General features: G+C 35.3%; 3 non-coding genes across 3 annotated transcripts; all 3 read left to right on the forward strand.

Moving 5' to 3' along the window:
- Positions 1-3,088: 3,088 nt before the first annotated feature.
- Positions 3,089-3,161, forward strand: TRNAR-ACG (transfer RNA arginine (anticodon ACG)). Its single transcript has one exon. It is a non-coding gene; the product is annotated as a tRNA-Arg (tRNA).
- Positions 3,162-12,289: 9,128 nt separating this feature from the next.
- TRNAR-ACG (transfer RNA arginine (anticodon ACG)) lies at positions 12,290-12,362 on the forward strand. Its single transcript has one exon. It is a non-coding gene; the product is annotated as a tRNA-Arg (tRNA).
- Positions 12,363-23,179: 10,817 nt separating this feature from the next.
- Positions 23,180-23,252, forward strand: TRNAR-ACG (transfer RNA arginine (anticodon ACG)). Its single transcript has one exon. It is a non-coding gene; the product is annotated as a tRNA-Arg (tRNA).
- Positions 23,253-24,804: the final 1,552 nt, after the last annotated feature.

A 24,804-nucleotide genomic window follows, 5' to 3' on the forward strand; every position in this document is an offset into this window, starting at 1 on the left:
AAATATATTTAGAATCAGTACAAGTTGTAAAATTTTATCAGTGGAAGGTAGGAGTATAACTCGTCCATCAAGAAAAACTTGAGAGGTTTTAAGCCTTCAATGTAAAGATTGAATATGTAAAGAGATATTACATTACCCATGAAGATTATGAACAATTTGTAGGAACCTTAATTTATGTACGATAAGATAAAGAATGTTATCAATAAAATTAGAAATCAGTTTTGTGGAACACTTGTACACAAACATGATGAGCCTTCCTGAAATCTCAAGGTTATATGGATCTTGGGGAGTACAAAAAAGATAGACATTCTAGGATCTTATAAACTAAAGTTTCGCCCTTCGTCGGTTAGTCTGTTTATGGTGTCGGCTCTTTGAGTTTGCGTACAACGGTGAATTCCATCACATGTAAAATTAGGTGTCGGATAGATGTCTCCAGCTTCATCTATGTACAGTTCATAACTCCAAACTACATTAGCGTCTCCTTTCGTCAGTAATTGTAATAGCAATGTGAAATCGTGGGTTACATATAGTTTGATGTTCCTTCAGCTCAAGCTATCGTAAAGAAGTAATAAATATCGGCTAATCTGTTCCATCAACATCAGACAACTTAGAATAATTATTCACACTTGAACTAATTTGTGCACTTAATAAAACTCATGGAACCCATTTGTATTGGCTGTCGTTTGGTATAATGCTACACACTATATTACATGTACTCTGCCAACCATGGGGACCAAAACCTTTAACTTCATGCTGAGCCACTTGGAGATGGACAAGAAGCAGATAAAATAAGTCGAGTCTTGTGTAAAAAATTAAAAGGTAAACGTGAAAAGTTCATAAGGTGTTTAATGACAATGATATATCTTAGAAAGTAGGAATATTCGCAAGTGTGGCAAATGCCACACAATAGTACCGTAAAATTGAGTATTCATGACAAGATCTTAAATTAACGAGAGGTAAAACCAATGATTTTTAATACATTAACTCGATTCACTATAACCCTAAATAATTACCAAAATAAGTAAAGTGTGGATGTAGATTTTGAAAGGTCACAATATTCTGTAAACTTTATACAACTTTAATCAGTAACACGAATACTGTTCAATTTCCCACCAAAATAAATGATTTTTTAAAAAATATAACAGAAGAAGTCTTGTTTGTTAAAATCACAGACTTTACGAGCTCTTTCAAGAAGTATTGTAAAGGTAAGCAAATTCTAATATAACTAATTTTTTTGTTTTTGAATTTCGCACAAAGCTACACGAGAGCTATCTGCGCCAGTCCCTAATTTAGCAGTGTAACACAAGGCAGCCAGTCATCAACACCCACAGCCAACTCTTGGGCTACTCTTTTACCAACGAATAGTTTGATGGATCGCAACTTTATAACGCCCCCACGGCTGAAAAGGCGAATATGTTTGGTGCGACGAGTATTCGATCCCACGACCCTCAAATTACGAGTCGCACGCCTTAACCCACTTGGCCATGCCTCGCAAATATAACTAATATGCCGTACGTAGTGCATACTGTAACATAACATAATATCTACAATATTCGTATTTGGAAATGGAACATTGATAACCGCAAATCTGAACGTGTCCATGTTATTAAAAATGTTAACTTGAATATTTGTTTTATGATCCTGATACCTAGTTTGGTTTGGTTTGTTTTCAATTTCGTGCAAAGCTACACGAGGGCTATCTGCGCTAACCGTTCCTAATTTAACAGTGTAAGACCAGAGGGAACACAGCTAGTCATCCCCACCGACCGCCATCTTTTGGGCTACTCTTTTACCAACGAATAGTGGGATTGACCGTCACATTATAATGCCCCCACGGCTGAAAGGGCAAGCATGTTTGGCGCGACGGGGATGCGAACCCGCGACACTCAGATTACGAATCGCACGCCTTAACACGCTTGGCCATACCGGGCCGACAAGACTTTATAAACAGAATCTGACAGCATGGAACTAACTCATTTTGGATATCAATAAGAGATGAATATCCTCTGTTAAGTGCTGAAGGCTCAGCGAACCTGAATTCCCTGTGATAAAAACAAGTACCGCGCGAAAATCAGTGTGGAACAGGAAATGAGAGTGTTGGTGTCCAATCAGATTCCAAGGTAAGCTGTGCAGTACCCAGTAGGCGCACACATCCCATTAGTAATTGTGGTTGTTTAAAAATGAAATAAAAGTATTGTTTTTACCTTCAATTTACGTGTATTATTCTTTCAGACGGCTACAACGTTGTTAGAAGATAAATAGTTACTAAGTTTTAAGTTGTTTGGACCTAACGACTTCATAAACGGAATTGTTAGGTTTTTTTCTTTTTTTGCCTAAGGTGAGACAAATTGCTGAGACACTAAGGGTGCTGTGAACCGAAACAGTTTTGGACACGCTGGTAAAAGGAATGGTGCCTAAGTTAAGTGTAGTCAAATTAACATTTTAAACAGAACCTAACAACAGAAAGAGTGTTTATCATTTTATCTGTTGTGTTGATTATTCTATTTAGAAACGATAATCGATAATAATTAGGAAACATAACAGATGCTAATTAAGAACAACAATAATAATTAGGTGGACAATAATTACGAAGAGCAATAGATAATAATTAGAAACATCAGCGAATAATAATTAAAACCAACAATGGATAATAAATAGGACCGTCAATGGAAATTAATTAAAACAACAACTGTTAATAATTAGGAACAACAAGGCATTTCTATTTTTTACAGAGGGTTAGATCCGCTAATTACAGGAGATTTAACAAGGAAACTTCTAGAGTGGTATTTATTTGAATGCTATTCTAGTTGTGTGCCAATTAATGTGACTGGATAAACTTAATAAAATTGAAACAATTTCTTATTACCAACAAACAAAAAAAGTAACGTATATTTTGTGTAAAGAAAAATTCATTTTCTACTGGGTTGTTATTAGGTCTGTAACCTCCTTTATTTCAATATAGATCTTTACAGAACTAATACATGACTAGCTTAAAGTATAATCTTTAATTGAAGAACTCGAAGTAGAAATGAACCAAGAAATCATATTTGAATTAAACAGATAAATTTAGTTTCTCTGTCTAATCAAAGGGCCAGTGGCGCAATGGATAACGCGTCTGACTACGGATCAGAAGATTCCAGGTTCGAATCCTGGCTGGCTCGATTAAGCGTTGCAATTTTGGGGCCGGCATGGCCAAGCGTCCTAAGGCGTGCGACTAGTGATCTGAGGATCGCGAATTCGAATCCCGGTCGCGCCAAACATACTCGCCGTTTCAGCCGTGGAGCGTTATAATGTGACGGTCAATCCCACTATTTGTGCTAAAAGGGTAGCCCAATAGTTGGCGGTGGGTGGTGATGACTAGTTGCCTTCCGTCTAGTCTAACACTTCTAAATTAGGGACGGCTGGCGCATATAGTCCTCGTGTCGCTTTGCGCGAAATTCGAAACACAAACAAACTGTATATTGCAAAACAACACTAGTATACTGTTTATAAAGGACAGTTTTATATTCTTGAATACGGTAACATCATTGCACGTGAGCAGCGTAACTGCAATTTCCATAACTTTAGCCAGGCACTACTGACTGGCCAATATACTAAAAAGTAACATGTATATTGTTATGATATTTAGATTAAGCATTTCTGTTTTATGTCGTCACATGTAGTTTCCTAGGAACAACAACATAATTTATATTTATTCCCCAATGTTTTATACAGGTTACGAAGTCTGTCAAATTGAGCCAACCCGTATGAAGATAAAGTAGTGAAAATAATAGATAAATATAAAGTTTGTTTAATAAAAACGACGTTCATAATTACCTGGGGATTATAAAATCTGAAAATGTTCTGATCCTTAAAATATTTTTAATCTTAAAATCAAAATTATTTTGCATGTTGAACAGTCAACATCCTGGTAACGAAAAAATACAAGAAAATCTTTAATTAAAAGATCTTAATATTTAATTGAAAATAGCATATTTTGTTTTTCAAAAGCTCGGCAGTGTGTACCAATAAACTGTCAAATATTGCAAAGATATGCTTACATTATCAAAAAATTATACTATAATTACTTTTATGGTTAGGAGCTGAGTAAATTTCACCCAACCTTTACTGGAAGGGCTATCTGCAAAATTACAACCATCTGTACCTAATGAGTGGATCTTCAAGAATTCAAAATATGAACACAGAGTACTGATCAATTCTTTCTTTCAGTTTGTTGAATGCTTATCCAGAATCAAGATACGAATAAACGTTATTTGGGTTTTGAAGTAATTTGCCTGGAGGATTTAACAGAATGATCATAGTAAGAGCATGTTATAAGAAATCCACTTATCTTCCAGAGGTTCACATAGACTGTGAAGCTGTTTGAAACTATATGTTCTCAAGACGGTTTGTATGGGTATTAAATCTTTAATTAAAATAAAGTACACAACAATGTTTTGACCTTCTTAGGTCATCTTCGCAAGCAAGCTAATCAAACCTATATAGAATTCGCCCACGAAAACTATGTTTATTTTGATCGATGGTATAACTCTAAGCATATTGGTAACAGTTTTGAAAAAAAAACTAAGACAGTTATATCTAATTGACATAACCCTAAGACATATGTCCAGCAATGGTCACTTGCAAATTCTTCTTTTCTTCTTAACCTGAAGATGACCTAGGAAGGTCGAAACGTTGTTCTCTCCTTCTCAGTAAATGTTTTAATACCCATACCAGCAGTTCTGAGATGCATTTTATTTCAAAATGGATTTCTCGTCATCAAGATCTATAGATAAATTTTAGTGTATCACTTGGTTTCTATGTCAGATAAAGCTATAGATGTATGTTTGTGTATCGATTCTTTCTCTACATCAGAGAAATCTATGTTTGTTTGTCACTTGTATTTCTATGCCAGAGTAAATTATACTTGCATATTTGTTTATCAGATGAAATTTTGTGTATCTCTTATTTTATTTACGTCAGACAGATCCACCCTTAGATGTTGGTGTATCACTTGTTTTATATATCAGACAAACCTATAGTTGTATGCTTGTGTATGACTTCCTTTCCTGTGTTTGACAAATCTGTTTTACATGTATGTCCATCACTTATTTTTCTAATTGAGACATATTCATACTTAGATATTTGTGTATTACTTCTTTTCTATGCCAGACATACTCATACTTGGACGTGTGTAACACTTGGCTTTCCATGTCAGACAGACCTATAGCTGGATATTTGAGTTTCACTTGTTTATCTACTTCGAAGAGACCTATTCATGGATGTTCGTGTGTCAGTTCTTTTTATGTCATACAGATCTATACTTAACTATCAGACAGACCTAAGGTTGGATGTTTGTGCATCACTTACTTTTCTATGTCTTAAGGACCTATAGTTGGATGTGTATGTATCACTTTTTTTTTCTATATCAGACAAACCTATAGTTTTATATTTGTGTTTCACTTGTTTTTCTATGTCATGGAGAGCTATAGTTGTTTGTCTGTATATCATTATTATTTATATTAGACAGTTCTCCTGTTATATGTGAATGTGTCACTAATTTTTTTTTTCTATGCAGACAGACCCATATTAGATGGTTTTGCATCACTACTCTTTTTATGTCAGACAGCTGTATGGTTGGATATTTGTGTACCAGTTATTTCTTTGTGTAAGACAGATTCATACTTGAATGTTTGTGTATCGCTTGGTTTTTATATCAGACATATCCACATTCAATTTTAAAAGACAACAATAATAATATAATTATAATACGTTCCTCACGTCAGACAATCATGTAGGTTCATCAAATTTTGATTAAAATGATGAAAATACCATGACCAGGGCGCATTCGAAAGATGAAACTTTTGTCTACAGGGCCAAACTGGGAATCTTAATATTATAATAAGAATAGTATTATATTATATCTACTTGGTATTTTTATTGGGAATGGTTTTCGCTCGATTGTAAGTGCAGAGCTCAGAAAAGTAAAACTTAATTATTGAATTTTAGCAATAATCGATATATTTTTATATTACTTTACTGTTTCGGGAGGAAACGTAATGGAACACTTTTGTATTCCAAGAAGAAATAAGTAGAAAATAATATTATTTATTATCGAAGGCTGTTAGATAAATAATTATAATAATTATAAAATTGCCATATATATACACAACCAAAAGTCATATGAAAGACGTGAGGAAATTCTGAAAATTATAAAGCTTCACGACATATCTCAAATATATACACAACAACATGTACAGCAGCTGCTACTACCGTTTCATGTGCAGAAGACGATTGTATTGCATGTAAAGTGTATTAAAATATGTGGTTGTTTTTATCGGTTGAATATTTTTATGAAAGTAAAAAAGATTAAATGTCGAATATATATTTTAAAATGTTATTTACACTACGTAATTAGCTTCTGTCATACATACCTCAGTATGATTTATTTACACTACGTACTCACACATACCCCAGTATGATTTATTCTGCCTTTTATGATTAATTTCGGATATCGTTTATAATATGTGTTCAGAAAACACGCGTATATATTTCAAAAAGTAACAATATGGATTGTCAACAAAGAGTTCTCAGATCTTAAGTCACATGGTTCTTTAAAAGTCACTGTTGATTATATTTTGCGTCAGTCATACATGCGTTTATATCTGTTCCAATGTTTAAAAATAAGGCATCAAATGCATATAGTAACAATGAAACTTCTATAAAATTCTTGGGGTTTGGAAGAGAAGAGGGTAGTTTTGACATCTCATTGTGTTCAAAGCTCTTTTGCATAGAGATAGTTCTGCAAGCTTCGGAATAAATGATAATCTGATAGAGCAAGGTCTGAAGAATAACGAGAATGTGGAAGTTTTTTCCAGTCTATCTCTAAATCTTTGCAGATGTAATCCTTGCTGGATGGGGCCGTGCATTATCTTGATGTAACACAACATCTTTACGAGTGATAACAGGCCTTTTTTCTTTCAGTGCAACATTGAAGCGTTCTAACTCTCGGAAAAAGAAGTCTGATGTAATCGTTACATTAAGTAGCAACAACTCAAAGTGGATCATACATCAATAATATCCCACTAAACGCTTAACAAGACTTTTCTAGGGTCGAGGTTCAGTTTGGGCTGTGCTTTAGCCAGTTTACCTGCGGCGCTTAACATTTTTTATAAAATATCCATTTTTCATATCCAGTCACTAACCTGTCCAAGAAAGGTGAGTGACGTTCACGAGAGGGTAGAGAAGTGCAAATGTCCACTCTTGCTCTAAAACTGGGTTTTGTCAAATCATGAAAGACCCATTTTCCAAACTGTTGGAGATGAGGGTGAACTGTTGAATGGGTTGAATTAAACTTCTGTGCTAGTTCTTAAACTGTTACAGCACAATCTTCATCAAGTGCAGCCAGCAGTAAGTCATCATTAAACTCAACAGAACGACCTGCATGTGACACATCAGTTAAGCTGTAGTCAACTGATCTGAACTTCTGAAATTACCTTCAACATTTTATTTCGTTGAAAGACTCCGTATCATAAACACCTTGAATGTTTTGTGTAGTTTCTTCTGTACTATTGCCTCTTCTGAACTCATAAAGTATTATATGCCTAATGTGCTCCTCATACACATCCATCTTCATAAGGGTTTATTTGGTTAATGATCTGAAAAGTGGAGTTGGATTAGTTTCTTTCTGTTTGATTTGTTTTGAATTTCGCGCAATGCTATACAGGGGTTGTCTGCGCTAGACATCTCTAATTTAGCAGTATAAAACTAGAGGGAAGACAGCTTGTTATCACTACCCACCGCCAACTCTTCGACTACTTTTTTGCCAATGAACAGTGGGATTGACCGTAACATGTAACGCTCCCATGGCTGAAAGAGGGAGCATTCAAACCCACGACTCTCGAATTACGAGTCGAGTGCCTTAACCACTTGGCCATGCAGGGCCCATACCTGATGTAAATGAGCCTAAGTATGACTCATCTCTAAATATGTAGTATAAGTCAAGTAAATATGTCACCTATTGCTATAAGTATCTAATTCATCATATTGTAGTTTTATCATATAGTTTGTTTGTTTGTTTTTGGAATTTCGCACAAAGCTACTCGAGGGCTATCTGTGCTAGCCGTCCCTAATTTAGCAGTGTAAGACTAGAGGGAAGGCAGCTAATCATCACCACCCACCGCCAACTCTTGGGCTACTATTTTACCAACGAAAAGTGGGATTGACAGTAACATCATAACGCCCCCAATGGCTGGGAGGGAATGAGCATGTTTGGCACGACTCGGGCGCGAACCCGCGACCCTCAAATTACGAAGCGCACGCCTTAACGCGCTAGGCCATGCCAGGTTATCATATAGAGTATTAAAAGGGTATTTACGTAAATACGCATAAAATAATCCAACAACATGAAAAACATTGGAGTGTGTGGACTATTTGTATAACGAGTGTGTCCTAGTATAAATAATTAACGTTCCAACAAGTACATGGCCCTGATCTCTAGAGATTTTGATTTCACATTAGTGAACATTTGTGAAACTGTTCCCCTTTTTTATGTTGTGTTTAACATTTAATTGTGGCCTCAAACATAAAATATTAATGACACAATAAATGCGGGAGGAAGATCTCAGGGTTGTACCTGACCCTCCTAGGTTCACTCAAAGGACCTAAATAGCGATAAATAGAAAAAGCGAAGATATTTATATTATGCACAGAGCAAATTCACACATCACTGCACAAAGTAGCAGTAGAAGAACGTACGGAACATGATTAAAAGTGTGATCTAATAATACTGGTAAATCATCTGTTCCAAAGAAATAACGTTAATGAAAGAGGAGCAGGAAGAATAAATAAAGCTGTTAAGTACTTTTGTAATTGGGGGTAACTTTTGAAACCGACAAAAAACGTGAACCTATGAAGAAATATAATCGTCAACATTTGCACTGGACATAACAACTAGAGACACAGACTGAACAGTTTGTTATTTTCAATAACGATCTGCCGCCAGCTGAAAGTTAAAGAAGGGTTGAACAGGCTCAAACATAATTAATAATAATAAAGCTGCCAAAATGAGTCCTGAAACGAATAAAGTTTCCGGAAATGTTGTCAATATACCTTCTGTACAAATAGGGAACATTTCTTGAAAAAAAAATCCAAATTATTAAACAAACAGTTTGTATACGAATATTCCATTCTGGTTCCCATAGCAACATAGAGTAATTGTCATTAAACTGAAATATATTTAGATTTAGTACAAGTTGTAAAATTTTATCAGTGAAAGGTAGGAGTATAACTCGTCCATCAAGAGAGAACTTGAGAGGTTTTAAGCCTTCAATGTAAAGATTGAATATGTAAAGAGATATTACATTACCCGTGAAGATTATGAACAATTTGTAGGAACCTTAATTTATGTACGATAAGATAAAGAATGTTATCAATAAAATTAGAAATCAGTTTTGTGGAACACTTGTACACAAACATGATGGGCCTTTCTGAAATCTCAGGTTTATGGATCTTAGGTGTTACATAAAAGATGGACATTCTAGGATCTTATAAACTAAAGTTTCGCCCTTCGTCGGTTAGTCTGTTTATGGTGTCGGCTCTTTGAGTTTGCGTACAACGGTGAATTCCATCACATGTAAAATTAGGTGTCGGATAGATGTCTCCAGCTTCATCTATGTACAGTTCATAGCTCCAAACTACATTAGCGTCTCCTTCGTCAGTAATTGTAATAGCAATGTGAAATCGTGGGTTACATATAGTTTGATGTTCCTTCAGCTCAAGCTATCGTAAAGAAGTAATAAATATCGGCTAATCTGTTCCATCAACATCAGACAACTTAGAATAATTATTCACACTTGAACTAATGTGTGCACTTAATGAAACTCATGGAACCCATTTGTATTGGCTGTCGTTTGGTATAATGCTACACACTATATTACATGTACTCTGCCCACCATGGGGACCAAAACCTTTAACTTACTGCTGAGCCACTTGGAGGTGGACAAGAAGCAGATAAAATAAGTCGAGTCTTGTGTAAAAATTAAAAGGTAAACGTGAAAAGATCATAAGGTGTTTAATGACAATGATATATCTCAGAAAGTTAGAATATTCGCAAGTGCGGAAAATGCCACACAATAGTACCATAAAATTGAGTATTCATGACAAGATCTTAAATTAACGAAAAAAAAACCAATGATTGTTAATACATTAACTCGATTCACTATAACCCTAAATAATTACCAAAATAACCAAAGTGTGGATGTAGATTTTGAAAGGTCACAATATTCTGTAAACTTTATACAACTTTAATCAGTAACACGAATACTGTTCAATTTCCCACCAAAATAAATGATTTTTTTAAAAATGTAACAGAAGAAGTCTTGTTTGTAAAAAATCACAGACTTTACGAGCTCTTTCTAAGAAGTATTGTAAAGGTAAGCAAATTCTAATATAACTAATTGTTTTGTTTTTTGAATTTCGCACAAAGCTACACGAGAGCTATCTGCGCTAGCTGTCCCTAATTTAGCAGTGTAAGACAAGGCAGCCAGTCATCACCACCCACAGCCAACTCTTGGGCTACTCTTTTACCAACGAAAAGTTTGATGGATCGGAACTTTATAACACCCCCACGATTGAAAAGGCGAACGCGTTTGGTGCGACGAGTATTCGACCCCACGACCCTCAAATTACGAGTCGCACGCCTTAACCCACTTGGCCATGCCGGGCAAATATAACTAATATGCCGTAAGTAGTGCATACTGTAACATAACTTATCTACAATATTCGTATTTGGAAATGGAACATTCATAACTGCAAATCTGAACGTGTCCATGTTATTAAAAATGTTAACTTGAATATTTGTTTTATGATCCTGATACCTAGTTTGGTTTGGTTTGTTTTGAATTTCGTGCAAAGCTACACGAGGGCTATCTGCGCTAGCCGTTCCTAATTTAACAGTGTAAGACCAGAGGGAACACAACTAGTCATCCCCACCGACCGCCATCTTTTGGGCTACTCTTTACCAACGAATAGTGGGATTGACCATCACATTATAATGCCCCACGGCTGAAAGGGCAGAGCATGTTTGGCGCGACGGGGATGCGAACCCGCGACCCTCAGATTACGAGTCGCACGCCTTAACACGCTTGGCCATACCGGGCCGACAAGACTTTATAAACAGAATCTGACAGCATGGAACTAACTCATTTTGGATATCAAAAAGAGATAAATATCCTCTGCTAAGTGCTAAGGCTGAATTCCCTGTGATAAAAAACAAGTACCGCGCGAAAATCAGTGTGGAACAGGAAATGAGAGTGTTGGTGTCCAATCAGATTCCAAGGTAAGCTGTGCAGTACCCAGTAGGCGCACACATCCCATTAGTAATTGTGGTTGTTTAAAAATGAAATAAAAGTATTGTTTTTACCTTCAATTTACGTGTATTATTCTTTCAGACGGCTACAACGTTTTTAGAAGATAAATAGTTACTAAGTTTTAAGTTGTTTGGACCTAACGACTTCATAAACGGAATTGTTAGGTTTTTTTTTTCTTTTTGCCTAAGGTGAGACAAATTGCTGAGACACTAAGGGTGCTGTGAACCGAAACAGTTTTGGACACGCTGGTAAAAGGAATGGTGCCTAAGTTAAGTGTAGTCAAATTAACATTTTTAAGCAGAACCTAACAACAGAAAGAGTGTTTATCATTTTATCTGTTGTGTTGATTATTCTATTTAGAAACGATAATCGATAATAATTAGGAAACATAACAGATGCTAATTAAGAACAACAATAATAATTAGGTGGACAATAATTACGAAGAGCAATAGATAATAATTAGAAACATCAGCGAATAATAATTAAAACCAACAATGGATAATAAATAGGACCGTCAATGGAAAATAATTAAAAACAACAACTGTTAATAATTAGGAACAACAAGGGATTTCTTTTTTTTACCGAGGGTTAGATCCGCTAATTACAGGAGATTTAACAAGGAAACTTCTAGAGTGGTATTTATTTGAATGCTATTCTAGTTGTGTGCCAATTAATGTGACTGGATAAACTTAATAAAATTGAAACAATTTCTTATTACCAACAAACAAAAAAGTAACGTATATTTTTGTGTAAAGAAAAATTCATTTTCTACTGGTTGTTATTAGGTCTGTAACCTCCTTTATTTCAATATAGATCTTTACAGAACTAATACATGACTAGCTTAAAGTATAATCTTTAATTGAAGAACTCGAAGTAGAAATGAACAAAGAAATCATATTTGAATTAAACAGATAAATTTAGTTTCTGTGTGTAATCGTAACGGGCCAGTGGCGCAATGGATAACGCGTCTGACTACGGATCAGAAGATTCCAGGTTCGAATCCTGGCTGGCTCGATTAAGCGTTACAATTTTGGGTCCGGCGTGCGACTAGTGATCTGAGGTTCGCGGGTTCGCATCCCGGTCGCGCCAAACATACTCGCCGTTTCAGCCGTGGGAGCGTTATAATGTGACGGTCAATCCCACTATTTGTGCTAAAGGGTAGCCCAATAGTTGGCGGTGGGTGGTGATGACTAGTTGCCTTCCGTCTAGTCTAACACTGCTAAATTAGAGACGGCTAGCGCATATAGTCCTCGTGTCGCTTTGCGCGAAATTCGAAACACAAACAAACTGTATATTGCAAAACAACGCTAGTATACTAAGACAGGTTGCTTTATAAAGGACAGTTTTATATTCTTGAATACGGTAACATCATTGCACGTGAGCAGCGTAACTGCAATTTCCATAACTTTAGCCAGGCACTACTGACTGGCCAATATACTAAAAGTAACATGTATATTGTTATGATATTTAGATTAAGCATTTATGTCGTCACATGTAGTTTTCCTAGGAACAACAACATAATTTATATTTATTCCCCAATTTTTTATGCAGGTTACGAAGTCTGTCAAATTGAACCAACCCGTATGAAGATAAAGTAGTGAAAATAACAGATAAATATAAAGTTTGTTTGATAAAAACGACGTTCATAATTACCTGGGGATTGTAAAGATTTTGTACGTAAAATCTGAAAATGTTCTGATCCTTAAAAATATTTTTAATCTTAAATTCAAAATTATTTTGCATGTTGAACAGTCAACATCCTGGTAACGAAAAAAATACAAGAAAATCTTTAATTAAAAGATCTTAATATTTAATTGAAAATGGCATATTTTGTTTTCAAAAGCTCGGCAGTGTGTACCAATAAACTGTCAAATATTGCAAAGATATGCTTACATTATCAAAAAATTATAGTATAATTACTTTTATGGTTACGAGCTGAGTAAATTTCACCCAACCTTTAGTGGAAGGGCTATCTGCAAAATTACCACCATCTGTACCTAATGAGTGGATCTTCAAGAATTCAAAATATGAACACAGAGTACTGATCAATTCTTTCTTTCAGTTTGTTGAATGCTTATCCAGAATCAAGATACGAATAAATGTTATTTGGGTTTTCAAGTAATTTGCGTGGAGGATTTAACAGAATGATCATAGTAAGAGCATGTTATAAGAAATCCACTTATCTTCCACAGGTTCACATAGACTGTGAAGCTGTTTGAAACTATATGTTCTCAAGACGGTTTGTATGGGTATTAAATCTTTAATTAAAATAAAGTACACAACAATGTTTTGACCTTCTTAGGTCATCTTCGCAAGCAAGCTAATCAAACCTATATAGAATTCGCCCACGAAAACTATGTTTATTTTGATCGATGGTATAACTCTAAGCATATTGGTAACAGTTTTGAAAAACTAAGACAGTTATATCTAATTGACATAACCTAACATCCAACTGCACCGCCCCCTACAATCCTGTACCCGTTTATTCTCTCATTCCTAAGACATATGTCCAGCAATGGTCACTTGCAAATTCTCTCTTTCTTAACCTGAAGATGACCTAGGAAGGTCGAAACGTTGTTCTCTCCTTCTCAGTAAATGTTTTAATACCCATACCAGCAGTTCTGAGATGCATTTTTATTTCAAGTGGATTTCTCGTCATCAAGATCTATAGATAAATTTTAGTGTATCACTTGGTTTCTATGTCAGATAAAGCTATAGATGTATGTTTGTGTATCGATTCTTTCTCTACATCAGAGAAATCTATGTTTGTTTGTCACTTGTATTTCTATGCCAGAGTAAATTATACTTGCATATTTGTTTATCAGATGAAATTTTGTGTATCTCTTATTTTATTTACGTCAGACAGATCCACCCTTGGATGTTGGTGTATCACTTGTTTTATATATCAGACAAACCTATAGTTGTATGCTTGTGTATGACTTCTTTTCCTGTGTTTGACAAATCTGTTTTACATGTATGTCCATCACTTATTTTTCTAATTGAGACATATTCATACTTAGATATTTGTGTATTACTTCTTTTCTATGCCAGACATACTCATACTTGGACGTGTGTGTAACACTTGGCTTTCCATGTCAGACAGACCTATAGCTGGATATTTGAGTTTCACTTGTTTATCTACTTCGAAGAGACCTATTCATGGATGTTCGTGTGTCAGTTCTTTTTATGTCATACAGATCTATACTTAACTATCAGACAGACCTAAGGTTGGATGTTTGTGCATCACTTACTTTTCTATGTCTTAAGGACCTATAGTTGGATGTGTATGTATCACTTTTTTTTCTATATCAGACAAACCTATAGTTTTATATTTGTGTTTCACTTGTTTTTCTATGTCATGGAGAGCTATAGTTGTTTTTCTGTATATCATTATTATTTATATTAGACAGTCCTCCTGTTATATGTGAATGTGTCACTAATTTTTTTTTCTATGCAGACAGACCCATACTAGATGGTTTTGTATCACCTCTCTTTTATGTCAGACAGCTGTATAGTTTGATAATTGAGTACCAGTTATTTCTATGTGTAAGACAGATTCATACTTGAATGTTTGTGTATCGCTTGGTTTTTATATCAGACATATCCACATTCAATTTTAAAAGACAACAATATTAATATAATTATAATACGTTCCTCACGTCAGACAATCACGTAGGTTCATCAAATTTTGATTTAAATGATGAAAATACCATGACCAGGGCGCATTCGAAAGATGAAACTTTTGTCTACAGGGCCAAACTGGGAATCTTAATATTATAATAAGAATAGTATTATATTATATCTACTTGGTATTTTTTATTGGGAATGGTTTTCGCTCGATTGTAAGTGCAGAGCTTAGAAGAAAGTAAAACTTAATTATTCAATTTTAGCATTAATCGATATATTTTATATTACTTTACTGTTTCGGGAGGAAACGTAATGGAACACTTTTGTATTCCAAGAAGAAATAAGTAGAAAATAATATTATTTATTATCGAAGGCTGTTAGATAAATAATTATAATAATTATAAAATAGCCATATATATACACAAACAAAAGTCATATGAAAGACGTGAGGAAATTCTGAAAATTATAAAGCTTCACGACATATCACAAATATATACACAACAACATGTACAGCAGCTGCTACTTCCGTTTCATGTGCAGAAGACGATTGTATTGCATGTCAAGTGTATTAAAATCTGTGGTTGTTTTTATCGGTTGAATATTTTTATGAAAGTAAAAAAAGATAAAATGTCGAATATATATTTTAAAATGTTATTTACACTACGTAGTTAGCTTCTGTCATACATACCTCAGTATGATTTATTTACACTACGTACTCACACATACCCCAGTATGATTTATTCTGCCTTTTATGATTAATTTCGGATATCGTTTATAATATGTGTTCAGAAAACACGCGTATATATTTCAAAAAGTAACAATATGGATTGTCAACAAAGAGTTCTCAGATCTTAAGTCTCCTGGTTCTTTAAAAGTCACTGTTGATTATATTTTGCGTCAGTCATACATGCGTTCATATCTGTTCCAATGTTTAAAATACGGCATCAAATGCATATAGTAACAAGCTTCTGAATGAAACTTCTATAAAATTCTTGGGGTTTGGAGGAGAAGAATGTAGAGAGGGTAGTTTTGACATCTCCATGTGTTCCAAGCTCTTTTCCATGGAGATAGTTCTGCAAGCTTCGGAATAAATGATAATCTGATAGAGCAAGGTCTGGAAAATAAGGAGAATGTGGAAGTCTTTTTCCAGTTTAGCTCTCAATCTATGCAGATGTAATCCTTGCTGGATGGGGCCGTGCATTATCTTGATGTAACACAATATCTTTACGAGTGATAACAGGCCTTTTTTCTTTCAGTGCAACATTGAAGCGCTCTAACTCTTGGAAACAAAGTCTGATGTAATCGTTACATTAAGTAGCAACAACTCAAAGTGGATCATAGATCAACAATATCCCACGAAACGCTTAACAAGACTTTCCTAGGGTGGAGGTTCAGTTTGGGCTTTGCTTTAGCCAGTTTACCTGCGGCGCTTAACATTTTTTATAAAATATCCATTTTTCATCTTCAGTCACTAACCTGTCCAAGAAAGGTGAGTCACGTTCACGAAAGTGCAGAGAAGTGCAAATGTCCACTCTTGCTCTAAGGCTGGGTTTTGTCAAGTCATGGGAGACTCATTTTCCAAACGGTTGGAGATGACGGTGAACTGTTGAACGGGTTGAATTAAGCTTCCATGCTAGTTCTTAAACTGTCACAGCACAATCTTCATCAAGTGCATCCAGCAGCAAGTCATCATTAAACTCAACAGGACGACCTGCATGTGACACATTAGTTAAGCTGCAGTCACCTAAAGTGAACTTATGAAATTACCTTGGACGTTTACTTTCATTGAAAGACACCGTATCATAAACACCTTGAATGCTTCATGTAGTTTCTGCTGTACTATTGCCTCTTCTAAACTCATAAAGTATTATATGCCTAATGTGCTCCTCATACACATCCATCTTCATAAGGGTTTATTTTGTTAATGATCTGAAAAAGTGGAGTTGGATTAATTTCTTTCTGTTTGATTTGTTTTGAATTTCGCGCAATGCTATACAGGGGTTGTCTGCGCTAGCCATCCCTAATTTAACAGTATAAGACTAGAGGGAAGGCAGCTAGTTATCACTACCCACCGCCAACTCTTGGGCTACTCTTTTGCCAATGAACAGTGGGATTGACCGTAACATTATAACGCTCCCATGGCTGAAAGAGCGAGCATTCAAACCCACGACTCTCGAATTACGAGTCGAGTGCCTTAACCACTTGGCCATGCCGGGCCCATACATGATGTAAATGAGCCTAAGTATGACTCATCTCTAAATATGTACTATAAGTCAAGTAAATATGTCACCTATTGCTATAAGTATCTAATTCATCATATTGTAGTTTTATCATATAGAGTATTAAAATGGTATTTACGTAAATACGCATAAAATAATCCAAGAACATGAAGAACATTGGAGTATGTGAACTATTTGTATAACGAGTGTGTCCTAGTATAAATAATGAACGTTCCAACAAGTACATGGCCCTGATCTCCAGAGATTTTGATTTAACATTAGTGAACATTTATGAAACTGTTCCCCTTTTTTATGTTGTGTTTAACATTTAATTGTGGCCTCAAACATAAAATATTAATGACACAATAAATGCGGGAGGAAGATGTCAGGGTTGTACCTGACCCTCCTAGGTTCACTCAAAGGACCTAAATAGTGATAAATAGAAAGAGCGAATATATTTATATTATGCACAGAGCAAATTCACATATCACTGCACAAAGTAGCAGTAGAAGAACGTATGGAACATGATTAGAAGTGTGATCTAATAATACTGGTAAATCATCTGTTCCAAATAAATAATGTTAATGAAAGAGGAGCAGGAAGAATAAATAAAGCTGATAAGTGTGGGAGGGGGTAACAGAGAGAAAGGTCACAGGATGTCAGAAGTGAAGTTAATAAATAAAGCTGATAAGTGAGGGGTTAACAGAGAGAATGGTCATAGGATGTCAGAAGTGAAGTTAATAAATAAAGCTGATAAGAGAGGGGTTAACAGAGAGAAAGGTCATAGGATGTCAGAAGTGAAGTTAATAAATAAAGCTGATAAGTGAGGGGTTAACAGAGAGAATGGTCATAGGATGTCAGAAGTGAAGTTAATAAATAAAGCTGATAAGTGAGTGGTTAACAGAAAGAATGGTCATAGGATGTCAGACGTGAAGTTAATAAATAAAGCTGATATGTGAGGGTTTAACAGAGAGAAAGGTCATAGGAATGTCAGAAGTGAAGTTACACAAAAGATAATTTTTCGTACAAACCAAGTGAAGAGATTGTACCTGCAGTATAAGTAACACATCATTCTTCGCGTTCACATAAACAACAGTCTGTTAGTTTATATCTTAGAGCTCCAGGTTGGAGATCAGTGAGATGTTTGTCATCTGAAAACTGTACTGAAACTAATAAATTCAGATTAAGATTTAATATGTGTCATCTGTGGTCACGAAATCTGTCTCACCATTGTAGAGCAAGTTACAAAGGCTACAAACAATATACTATATAACATATCCTGATAAAAATATTTCTAAAGTAAAATCTAGAAGGTGTTAACTGTGTCTAAACCAGTAACAGATTCTTCAGTTAAAACACCCTTAGTGTCAGTATCAGTTTGAAGAATGTGAAAGTTCCTCCCCTAATTTTAGTGGTTTGAGTTAAAGTGAGTTTATTACGTCCTATCTCTTGTGACAACGTCTCAAGAAGTTTATGACTAGTTTTAAAGAAAGCTTTTCGTAAGATTCGATTAGGAAGAAGGCAATCATTCCATCAGATAAAATCATCATCATTACTGCAGATTGCGACGTAAACTCAAAACTGTAAGTAAGGAATTGAACATAAAATGTGGTGGGTGAAACAAACCAAGATTTAAAAAAAAAGACAGTCCATATGATTATAGAGAACAATGGAAGCCATTTCGTCTAGCATGGAAAAGCACCTTGATACCACAGAAATGTGATTTTGCAGAAGAATGGTACTTGTTCCGTGGGCAGACCATATAACCAATGAGGAAGTACAAAGAAGATCAGAGACAGAGGAAATTGATTATAACCACCAGAGAAAGACAACTGAGTTTCCTGGGACATATAATGAGAAAGGAAGAAATTGAAAATATGATTATTACTGTAAAATTAGAGAGTGAAGTGGTCGAGGAAGATCAGGGTTAAATTGCATCAGAAACACAAGGATATCAATGGATGCCAGTATTAAACTACATCAGTGACACGAGGATATAGATGGATGTCAGTGTTAAACTACATCAGTAACACAAGGAAATGGATGGATGTCAGTGTTAAACAAGTACATGGATGTCAATGTTAAACTACATCAAAGAATAAATGGATGTCAGTAATAAACTACATCAGTAACACGAGGAAATGGATGGATGTCAGTGTTAAACTACACCAGTAACACAAGAAAATTGATGGATGCCATCGATAAACTACATGGAAGTAACACGAGGAAATGGATGGATGTCAGTGTTGAATTACATCAGTAACACAAGTAATTGGATGGATGTCAATGTTAAACTACATCAGCAAGACGAGGATATGGATGGATGTCAGTGCTAAACTACCTCAGTAACACGAGGATATTAATGGATGTCAGTGTTAAACTACCTCAGTAACACGAGGATATTAATGGATGTCAGTGTTAAACTACCTCAATAACACAAGGAAATGGATGGATGTCAGTGTTAAACTATACCAGTAACACAAAGAAATGGATGGATGCCATTGTTAAGCTACATCTGTAACACAGGAAAATGGATGTCAGTGTGGCTGAACTTTTGAAACCTACAAGAAAGATGAACATATGAAGAAATATAATCGTCAACATTTGCACTGGACGTAATACCAAGAGACACAGACTGAACAGTTTGTTATTTTCAATAACGATCTGCCGCCAGCTGAAAGTTAAAGAAGGGTTGAACAGGCTGAAACATAATTAATAATAATAAAGCTGCCAAATTGAGTCCTGTCACGAATAAAGTTTCCGGGAATGATGTCAATATACCTTCTGTACAAATAGGGAACATTTCTTAAAACAAAAATCCAAATTATTAAACAAACAGTTTGTATACGAATATTCCATTCTGGTTCCCATAGCAACATAGAGTAATTGTCATTAAACTTAAATATATTTAGAATCAGTACAAGTTGTAAAATTTTATCAGTGGAAGGTAGGAGTATAACTCGTCCATCAAGAAAGAACTTGAGAGGTTTTAAGCCTTCAATGTAAAGATTGAATATGTAAAGAGATATTACATTACCCATGAAGATTATGAACAATTTGTAGGAACCTTAATTTATGTACGATAAGATAAAGAATGTTATCAATAAAATTAGAAATCAGTTTTGTGGAACACTTGTACACAAACATGATGAGCCTTCCTGAAATCTCAGGGTTATGGATCTTGGGGAGTACAAAAAAGATAGACATTCTAGGATCTTATAAACTAAAGTTTCGCCCTTCGTCGGTTAGTCTGTTTATGGTGTCGGCTCTTTGAGTTTGCGTACAACGGTGAATTCCATCACATGTAAAATTAGGTGTCGGATAGATGTCTCCAGCTTCATCTATGTACAGTTCATAGCTCCAAACTACATTAGCGTCTCCTTCGTCAGTAATTGTAATAGCAATGTGAAATCGTGGGTTACATATAGTTTGATGTTCCTTCAGCTCAAGCTATCGTAAAGAAGTAATAAATATCGGCTAATCTGTTCCATCAACATCAGACAACTTAGAATAATTATTCACACTTGAACTAATTTGTGCACTTAATAAAACTCATGGAACCCATTTGTATTGGCTGTCGTTTGGTATAATGCTACACACTATATTACATGTACTCTGCCCACCATGGGGACCAAAACCTTTAACTTAATGCTGAGCCACTTGGAGGTGGACAAGAAGCAGATAAAATAAGTCGAGTCTTGTGTAAAATTAAAAGGTAAACGTGAAAAGTTCATAAGGTGTTTAATGACAATGATATATCTTAGAAAGTTAGAATATTCGCAAGTGTGGCAAATGCCACACAATAGTACCGTAAAATTGAGTATTCATGACAAGATCTTAAATTAACGAGAGGTAAAACCAATGATTTTAATACATTAACTCGATTCACTATAACCCTAAATAATTACCAAAATAAGTAAAGTGTGGATGTAGATTTTGAAAGGTCACAATATTCTGTAAACTTTATACAACTTTAATCAGTAACACGAATACTGTTCAATTTCCCACCAAAATAAATGATTTTTTAAAAAATATAACAGAAGAAGTCTTGTTTGTTAAAATCACAGACTTTACGAGCTCTTTCTAAGAAGTATTGTAAAGGTAAGCAAATTCTAATATAACTAATTTTTTTGTTTTGAATTTCGCACAAAGCTACACGAGAGCTATCTGCGCTAGCCTTCCCTAATTTAGCAGTGTAACACAAGGCAGCCAGTCATCAACACCCACAGCCAACTCTTGGGCTACTCTTTTACCAACGAATAGTTTGATGGATCGCAACTTTATAACGCCCCACGGCTGAAAAGGCGAACATGTTTGGTGCGACGAGTATTCGATCCCACGACCCTCAAATTACGAGTCGCACGCCTTAACCCACTTGGCCATGCCGGGCAAATATAACTAATATGCCGTACGTAGTGCATACTGTAACATAACTTATCTACAATATTCGTATTTGGAAATGGAACATTCATAACTGCAAATCTGAACGTGTCCATGTTATTAAAAATGTTAACTTGAATATTTGTTTTATGATCCTGATACCTAGTTTGGTTTGGTTTGTTTTGAATTTCGTGCAAAGCTACACGAGGGCTATCTGCGCTAGCCGTTCCTAATTTAACAGTGTAAGACCAGAGGGAACACAGCTAGTCATCCCCACCGACCGCCATCTTTTGGGCTACTCTTTTACCAACGAATAGTGGGATTGACCGTCACATTATAATGCCCCCACGGCTGAAAGGGCAAGCATGTTTGGCGCGACGGGGATGCGAACCCGCGACCCTCAGATTACGAGTCGCACGCCTTAACACGCTTGGCCATACCGGGCCGACAAGACTTTATAAACAGAATCTGACAGCATGGAACTAACTCATTTTGGATATCAATAAGAGATGAATATCCTCTGTTAAGTGCTAAGGCTCAGCGAACCTGAATTCCCTGTGATAAAAAAAACAAGTACCGCGCGAAAATCAGTGTGGAACAGGAAATGAGAGTGTTGGTGTCCAATCAGATTCCAAGGTAAGCTGTGCAGTACCCAGTAGGCGCACACATCCCATTAGTAATTGTGGTTGTTTAAAAATGAAATAAAAGTATTGTTTTTACCTTCAATTTACGTGTATTATTCTTTCAGACGGCTACAACGTTTTTAGAAGATAAATAGTTACTAAGTTTTAAGTTGTTTGGACCTAACGACTTCATAAACGGAATTGTTAGGTTTTTTTTTTCTTTTGCCTAAGGTGAGACAAATTGCTGAGACACTAAGGGTGCTGTGAACCGAAACAGTTTTGGACACGCTGGTAAAAGGAATGGTGCCTAAGTTAAGTGTAGTCAAATTAACATTTTAAGCAGAACCTAACAACAGAAAGAGTGTTTATCATTTTATCTGTTGTGTTGATTATTCTATTTAGAAACGATAATCGATAATAATTAGGAAACATAACAGATGCTAATTAAGAACAACAATAATAATTAGGTGGACAATAATTACGAAGAGCAATAGATAATAATTAGAAACATCAGCGAATAATAATTAAAACCAACAATGGATAATAAATAGGACCGTCAATGGAAAATAATTAAAAACAACAACTGTTAATAATTAGGAACAACAAGGGATTTCTTTTTTTTTTTCCGAGGGTTAGATCCGCTAATTACAGGAGATTTAACAAGGAAACTTCTAGAGTGGTGTTTATTTGAATGCTATTCTAGTTGTGTGCCAATTAATGTGACTGGATAAACTTAATAAAATTGAAACAATTTCTTATTACCAACAAACAAAAAAGTAACGTATATTTTGTGTAAACAAAAATTCATTTTCTACTGGGTTGTTATTAGGTCTGTAACCTCCTTTATTTCAATATAGATCTTTACAGAACTAATACATGACTAGCTTAAATTATCTTTAATTGAAGAACTCGAAGTAGAAATGAACCAAGAAATCATATTTGAATTAAACAGATAAATTTAGTTTCTCTGTTTAATCAGAGCGGGCCAGTGGCGCAATGGATAACGCGTCTGACTACGGATCAGAAGATTCCAGGTTCGAATCCTGGCTGGCTCGATTAAGCGTTACAATTTTGGGTCCGGCATGGCCAAGCGTGTTAAGGCGTGCGACTAGTGATCTGAGGTTCGCATCCATCGGTCGCGCCAAACATACTCGCCGTTTCAGCCGTGGGAGCGTTATAATGTGACGGTCAATCCCACTATTTGTGCTAAAAGGGTAGCCCAATAGTTGGCGGTGGGTGGTGATGACTAGTTGCCTTCCGTCTAGTCTAACACTGCTAAATTAGGTACGGCTAGCGCATATAGTCCTCGTGTCGCTTTGCGCGAAATTCGAAACACAAACAAACTGTATATTGCAAAACAACGCTAGTATACTAAGACAGGTTACTTTATAAAGGACAGTTTTATATTCTTGAATACGGTAACATCATTGCACGTGAGCAGCGTAACTGCAATTTCCATAACTTTAGCCAGGCACTACTGACTGGCCAATATACTAAAAGTAACATGTATATTGTTATGATATTTAGATTAAGCATTTCTGTATTTATGTCGTCACATGTAGTTTTCCTAGGAACAACAACATAATTTATATTTATTCCCCAATTTTTTATGCAGGTTACGAAGTCTGTCAAATTGAACCAACCCGTATGAAGATAAAGTAGTGAAAATAACAGATAAATATAAAGTTTGTTTGATAAAACGACGTTCATAATTACCTGGGATTATAAAGATTTTGTACGTAAAATCTGAAAATGTTCTGATCCTTAAAATATTTTTAATCTTAAAATCAAAATTATTTTGCATGTTGAACAGTCAACATCCTGGTAACGAAAAAATACAAGAAAATCTTTAATTAAAAGATCTTAATATTTAATTGAAAATGGCATAAAAGCTCGGCAGTGTGTACCAATAAACTGTCAAATATTGCAAAGATATGCTTACATTATCAAAAAATTATAGTATAATTACTTTTATGGTTACGAGCTGAGTAAATTTCACCCAACCTTTACTGGAAGGGCTATCTGCAAAATTACCACCATCTGTACCTAATGAGTGGATCTTCAAGAATTCAAAATATGAACACAGAGTACTGATCAATTCTTTCTTTCAGTTTGTTGAATGCTTATCCAGTATCAAGATACGAAGAAATGTTATTTGGGTTTTCAAGTAATTTGCGTGGAGGATTTAACAGAATGATCATAGTAAGAGCATGTTATAAGAAATCCACTTATCTTCCACAGGTTCACATAGACTGTGAAGCTGTTTGAAACTATATGTTCTCAAGACGGTTTGTATGGGTATTAAATCTTTAATTAAAATAAAGTACACAACAATGTTTTGACCTTCTTAGGTCATCTTCGCAAGCAAGCTAATCAAACCTATATAGAATTCGCCCACGAAAACTATGTTTATTTTAAACGATGGTATAACTCTAAGCATATAAGACAGTTATATCTAATTGACATAACCTAACATCCAACTGCACCACCCCCTACAATCCTGTACCCGTTTATACTCTCATCCCTAAGACATATGTCCAGCAATGGTCACTTGCAAATTCTCTCTTTCTTAACCTTAAGATGACCTAGGAAGGTCGAAACGTTGTT

This window comes from Tachypleus tridentatus, chromosome 1 (genome assembly GCF_004210375.1).
Source record: "Tachypleus tridentatus isolate NWPU-2018 chromosome 1, ASM421037v1, whole genome shotgun sequence".
NCBI classification, from domain to species: domain Eukaryota; kingdom Metazoa; phylum Arthropoda; class Merostomata; order Xiphosura; family Limulidae; genus Tachypleus; species Tachypleus tridentatus.